Below are 7,273 nucleotides of genomic sequence, written 5' to 3'. Positions count from 1 at the left end.
ATTCCCAAGTTCTCCATCAAATAATTTCGTTGACTAAAAAAAGCCTCACAAATCGTGTTTTCGCCTTAACTCTCCAGTGAATCCAAAAACTGACAGCTCTTAACGTCGACCAGGTGCAAAACTCAAAAGGCAGAGTCATTATCAGACACACAAACTCATTACTTCTGTCTGTGGGGCAGTGCGAACGTGTATGTCAAGAACTGCTCACACAAATAACACCGAAGCAATTCCAAACGGAGCTTCCCGACATTCTGGAGATTTAGTGCATTGCCAAGTAACAGAAAGTGCTCAAGTAACATTAAACAAAACAGAAAAATGTACCATGCAAAGTGAATATGACCAATTATATTCTCGATTAAATTAGGTCAACAATGCGCTGGTGCCTCCATCTGATCGAGCGAGCCAATCTACAGGACAGTAATGAAGGAAATGAGAGATATATAACAAAGTTTCACCTTGCAATTGCCCACCTTTTAGCCACAACAACAAAAAACGAGGGAGCAGATTCAGTGCAGGATCTGGCTTCACAACAGCGGTGAAATAACGACGTCCACTCACTTTCAGGGAAAACTGTGCACAACTCACATTGTCCAGAATATGAATATACAGCGCAGGCTGTTTGATTCCCATATTCTACTGCTGCCCCGACATTCATACGATAATGTACCTTTCAAAGAGAGCGTTTGTAGCTGTGGAATGACAGTGGCAGCTGTTACCCCTCGCTCTTACGGCCGCCCTTGGTCGTGTAGGGGCTGCAATTCTCATCTTACACGCGGTAGTTGAGTGTGCAATTCTCTGTTGTGGAAAAGCGGAGTGTTTTGGAGCAGAAAGATGTGAAGTTTGGATGCTTCTGGAGTTCTTGTTGAAAAGTTCGGTGACGCTAGGAAGATGGTTTGCAGACTTTTCCTCCTTTTCTGCGTGACATTCTCAGCGCTGCAGAGGTTCCTGTGAAGCGCTGCTCTCATGTTTTGGTACGAATTCATTTGGTTTCATTCCTGCTGCTTCCGTTTGTTGGGATTGCAGATTGGGTCCAACGGATGGAATCCGTGGATGAATGCCCTGCTTCCATGAATTGTTTGGCTGTCTTGTGCTTGCCCTGTCCTATTATTGTTGTGCGATTCTAGTCGAATGTGTGGCCCTTGCCGTTTGTACGTATTGCTACTAGGGACGGTTGGACTGACGCCCACACAAATTCTTTGCCAAGAACCAATATCCACCCACGTTCATTCGCAAATGCATGGCACACAATGTTCGCAACGTGGATTCGCTATGAGGTAATTTTTAAATCATGCTTCCCTATGTTAAAAACAAATTCTGGAAAACGATATCCAGATTCTTCCGAACACTCGGACCTATGACAGCACAGAAAACGAGGGCCTCACTCAGACAACAACTCACGAGAAAACAAGGCCCAATACCCCATCATGTGCAGTTCAAACGTGGTTGACGAGATTCCACGCAGGGACTGCACGAAACACGACATAGGAGAAAGAGGCTGACAACTAGAGAGCTGCATTCATAATTTCATCTGGACTGCAAAAACGCCTCGGACAGCTGTTCCTTGCAGTTATGCACAGAATATTGAATGTCTCTGATTCCAGGGCTTGGAATTCGGATGATATGACAGTCTGCAGCACTGGTTACTTCCTTGTGTGAGGTAACTCCTGATGGAACACATGTCACACTCTATTGCTCATTAAGAAATACATCCAAAATAGGAGCTTAGAGAAGCATTTCTGTTGTCCTTCTGGTGCTGTCCCTGACATGCCCTGTGGCACTGCACATATTCTGTGTTTCCTGAGGGTTCAGCTCATGGTTCCACGATCCTTTTATCGGCAGAAATCTGCATTTTCGCTTCAATAACGGGTGTATGAAGCTTAGGTCCACTATTCTCTATTCTATTTTTCTCTTCTTATGCACAACTGCAATACAGTAAAGGATCAATTGATATTGAAAGATGATATACAGAGGCATGTGAAATACCGAAGTTTTAATGACATTTATGCAATGGTTAGAGATTACCTTGATTCAGGAAATAAGGATGTAAAGTCTGTTTGACTGGAGTTGAGGAACAGTGAGGAATGGACTCACAAGCATGTGTAGTTTACAAGCCCACTCGCAGTAACCACAAAGCAAAATAAATCGCACAAGGGGAAAAAAAATGCGTGACAAAAATGGCAATAGTCGTGCGTGATCTTAACTTCCCATCTAAAACTCTCGGTTCCATTGTAAAAACGTTTGGAGAACCAAAATCAAAAAAAAAAATCCCACATGTCCCATATAACAACACGAGGGATATCTTGGTAATTGATTACTCTACTGGTGACTTAATTTTCCTATTTTCTTGGAAACCATCTCTTTAATTGTGAGCATCAGAAAAGGCTTTGTTTTGCCAGCAAGAAATAAATATGTGATGAACCTTTGTCCGTTTCATGTATAAGAACACTGAGACTCCTCTGCACCGCACTTCTTTTGCATTTCTATCGATTTTAACACTAGTGTGTCTTTTGATTCTTCCCAACAAAGTATATGACCTCGCATTCCCTACATGAAACTGCATCTGCCAAGAATACTCCAATTGTTGGAGGGAATCCTGAGGAACAGAATGTACATGTATTTGGAAAGGCGAGGACTGATTCGGGATTGTTAACATGGCTTTGTGCGTGGGAAATCATGTATCACAAACTTGATTGAGTTTTTTGAAGAAGTAACAAAGAAGCTTGATGAGGGCAGAGCAATAAATGTGATCTATATGGACTTCAGTAAGGTGTTCAATGATGTTCCCCATGCGAGACTGATTGGCAAGGTTAGATCTCATGTAACAGCAGTGGACCTAACACCAACCCTTGTGTTACGGCGCCAGGACCTGGACACCAAGAAGAACATGTTCCATCAACGACAACACTGTTTTCTATTGGCAAGCCAATTACTGATCAAAGCTGGAATCTCTCCCACAATTCCATTCCTCCGCATTTTGTATAATAGCCTATAGTGGGGAAACTTATCGAACAACTTGCTGAAACCCATATACACCACATCAACCAGGTTACTGTCATCTACCTGTTTGGTCACTTGGTCGAAAAAGTCGACAACATTCGTTCGGCAAGGCCTAACCATCACAAAACTGTGCTGACTGTCCCTGATCAGATTATTCTTTTCGAGATGGTCATAAATCCAACCTATAATAACCTTTTCCAACACGTTACCAACAACTGCAGTGAGATTCACTGGTCTGTAATTACCAGGGTTGTCTCTACGAAACATTTTGCACAAGAGAACACCATATGCTATGCTCCATTTCACGGGCTCTATTCCTGTAGAACAACGATGATTTGACGATCAATTCCAAAGGCTCATCAATCTCTTCCCTTGCTTCCCAGAACGATCCTAGGACAGATCCCATCCGGCCCAGGGGACTTGTCTGTTTTCACAATCTTCAGTATTTCTATACCTAATCCTTGTGAACCTCAATCTCTACGACACTCGACGCAAGTATCTCTGTATCTTCCTCGCCAACATTTTCATTTTCTATCGCGAACACTGTCGAAAAATATTAATTTAATGCTTCTCCTATCTCCTCTGACTCCACACAAAACTTCCCACAATTATCCTTGATTGTCCAAAATTAAACTCTCGTCATTCTTAGAGATAATGCTTTAAATATGGAACATTTCTGATGAAGAACTCGAGTTTCCCAAGTCTAATCAAATTACCGGCCTGGTTTGCAAAAAGAGCTTTCTGAACTTCGAGTAGAAATTGTTCCAGCAGGAAAGCATTCATAACGTACGTCAGCAGGACCCGAACCTACGTGGGGAAACCCCAAAGGACTTCTAATCCATCGACTTAACCACTCGGCCACGACTACAGACAGTAGCAGGCCATGAGCACTGACCAAATCAGCCGTAATCTCATTGAAAGCCGCCGCTGACTTGAGTTAAATGTTTCACTCTCCATTCATACCTTTGCTGTCATTTGTAAGGTGCGAGACACCAATGTAAAAGAAGAAAAGCACAAAGTTAGGAAAAGATATTTGCAGCAAAATTGAGTCAAAATTATTTATTGAAAGGAAAATCACACTTGGCAATTTGCTAGATCTCTTTGAGAACATGACTAGCAGAGGTAATCAAGGGAGCTATTGATCTGAGTATTCTTGGTCATGAAACAAACAAAGGTTAGTGACAAATTCATTTCTTTTTTTTAGCGAACGAAATGGTCTTTCCTGATAGTTACAATGAAAGAGATGGTTCCCAATAAAAGACAGAGATTAAGTCGCTTGTAGATATACTTCAATGTGATACGATTCACTTTCAGCTCCTAATTACCCCAGAGATGGAGGGGGTGAGTTGCTTTTCTTCACTCTTCAACTCCACAGCATGGAGGTACAGACATGAAACCGCTAGAGATGGAGTTCTTGCATTGGGAACCAGCGAAACTGAAGGAACTAGGCAAAAGTGAGGACTGCAGATGCTGGAAACCTGATTTTAGATCAGAAAATGCTGGAAAAGCACAGCAGCATCCGAGGAGCAGGAAAGTCGATGTTTCTGTTGCCAGTCTTTCTGCGTTCCGCAAACAATTTTCGTTTTTGGGTCAGATTTCCAGCAACTGCAGCTATTTATATTATACTGGATTAGTGGTGCTGGAAGAGCACAGCAGTTCAGGCAGCATCCAACGAGCAGCGAAATCAACGTTTCGGGCAAAAGCCCTTCATCAGGAATAAAGGCAGTGAGCCTGCAGCATGGAGAGATAAGCTAGATTATGTTAACATTCATAATGTTTTGGACAAAACCAATGACCTGCTAGCATTGGAAAAGCGACAGAAGTACTGGTACACCGATATGTTAGCTGAACAATACAACCATTCCATGAGCGGGAATACGATCCGGGCCACGGTGCTGAGAGTACCGAATCCTCACAAGTAAATAACAAGACAATGCGATAGATACTATCGTATTTGGTGTAAATAAAACACCCTTTATGAACATTTTCGTTGCAGATTATTTTCAACTTGTCTTCGTAGATTTACAAAGTGGGAAAAGGCCATTCCGCCTGTGTGCATTGCGGTTAATCAGAGAGCCATCTATTCTAGTCGCAGTTTCCAACTTCGGCCCAAAGTCTCGTGTGTTCTAATGTTCCCAGGGCAAATGTCAATGTCTTTATCCTGTGTTCTTCCAATGGCACAATAATGGGGCAGATGTATGACACTTGCACAACGACTTGTAATTTTTTTGAGGAACTGATGCTCATTTTCACCCACAAAGGGAGACACACAGAAAGATACCCCCAAACCGACAGAGGTCTCCGTTGTGGTGAACTGGAGTTTGAAATGGACAATAGGACAAATGCAACTTTTAAATGCGGAAGCACAGAAGCGACGCCCGGGCAGGACTTTACAGGGGAGCGTCAACGTGGGACGTGCTTGAAGCAAGACATCCCTCTCGAGCCAGGTAGGGCTCGAACCTACAATCTTATGATCCGAAGTCGGACACGTCATCCATTACGCCAGTGGCCCAATAGACACGCTTGCCAACGGCAGAATGTCGATATGTAATGCCATGGACTTTCACGGAATCAGAATTAAAAAGGTGAACAAGCAGCGAAGATAATCACCAACACTGCTTCACTTCGAAGTTTCCAATTTGTGAAGCAGTGCCTTTCACTGGCAAAGGAGAAACATTTGTCCACAGCTGCCTGCTTCAGGGTCGCCTCCTTCTCTGCTGGAAGTGTCCATCGTTTTACTCACAGTCACGACGCGATTTCCTGATCCAGTCCAGTGAAAACGTGTCATGGTGTCGTCCAATCAGGACCCTGCCAAAACTCAGCGAGAGACATCTGGTCATTTCGAGCTCAGGATGTGGAATTAGACAAGCTGCGTGACACCTTTTCTTGGCGCCGCCACTTCACTGCAAATTAGCGGCTCAAAACGAGCCGTTGTTAGCATCAGCTTGATTTGTACCTTCCTGCAGTGCATTTGCTGAACAACATCAGATAGATCCCATCCGGCCCAGGGGACTTATCTATTTTCACACTTTGCAGTATTTCTAATATCTCTTCCTTGTGAAGCTCAATCTCTTCTAGTCTAGACGCAAGTATCTCTGTATCTTCCTCGCCAACATTTTCATTATCTATAGCGAACTCTGTCGAAAAATATTTATTTAGTACTTCCTCTATCTCCACTGACTCCACACACGACTTCCCACTATTATCCTTGATTGTCCCAAATTTAACTCTCGTCATCCTTTTATTGCTGACATACCTATGGAAAGCCTTAGGGTTAACCCTGATCCTATCTGCCAACAACTTCTCATGTCTCCTCCTGGCTCTTCTCAGCTCTCTTTTTAGGTCTTTCCTGATATCGTTGGAACCCTCGAGCGCTCTAACTCAGTTTTCACGTTTTGTCCTAACATAAGACTTCTTGTTCTTCTTGACCAGGGATTCCACTTCCTTAGTAAACCACGGCTCACGCGTTCTATATCTTCCTCCCTGCCTGACAGGTACATACTTATCTAGGACACAGGAGCTTTTCCTTGAATAAGCTCCACATTTTTAATGTGCTCACCCCCGACAGTTTCCTACCAAACTCTGCGCTTCCTAAATCTTACCTCATTGCATCGTGATTTCCCTTCCACCAGCTGAAACTCTTGCTCCGTGGAGTACACCTATCCCTTTCCATCACGAAAGTAAACCTGAGAGAATTGTGATCGCTGTCTCCACAGTGCTCACCTACTTCCAAATCTAAAACCTGGCCAGGCTCGTTACCCTGTACTAAATCGAAAGTGGCTTCTTCCCTTGAAGGCATGTCTACATACTGTGTCAAGAAGCCCTCCCACACACACTGGACCAAAACTGACCCATCTATTGTACTCGTACTTTAGTGATCTCAGTCAATATTTGGATATTGTCTTGAGTGTTCCAGAATTTCTCATTGTCCCACAGTCCAGATGAAGTTTGTATTCCTCACGTACGGGAGCGAGAATTCGTTCAATGTCTCAGATCAGTTCCTGTGCCGAGAACATCAGAGTCAATGTCCCTTCCTCTACTCGGACTGACAATTTACACTTCTTCAATCTCCTATGATCTATTTCCCAAAGAGTTTCTCAAGATTTCCAAAGCTGGAGCCTAAATTATATGGTTTGCTTCCTAAACATTTTTCCAACTGCCAACTGACAATATTTTCACAGTATCTCTTCACAATCCTCTGGCTTGCACCATGTCCGGGATGGGAAGTCCCATTTGGTGGAGAGAGTTCCTTGGCTGGTGAGTTTCACTTTGGAAC

The sequence above is a fragment of the Chiloscyllium punctatum genome, chromosome 23, assembly GCF_047496795.1.
Source record: "Chiloscyllium punctatum isolate Juve2018m chromosome 23, sChiPun1.3, whole genome shotgun sequence".
In the NCBI taxonomy this organism is placed as follows: domain Eukaryota; kingdom Metazoa; phylum Chordata; class Chondrichthyes; order Orectolobiformes; family Hemiscylliidae; genus Chiloscyllium; species Chiloscyllium punctatum.
The sequence above is the reverse complement of the archived record's forward strand: the minus strand, read 5'-3'. Positions refer to the sequence as shown.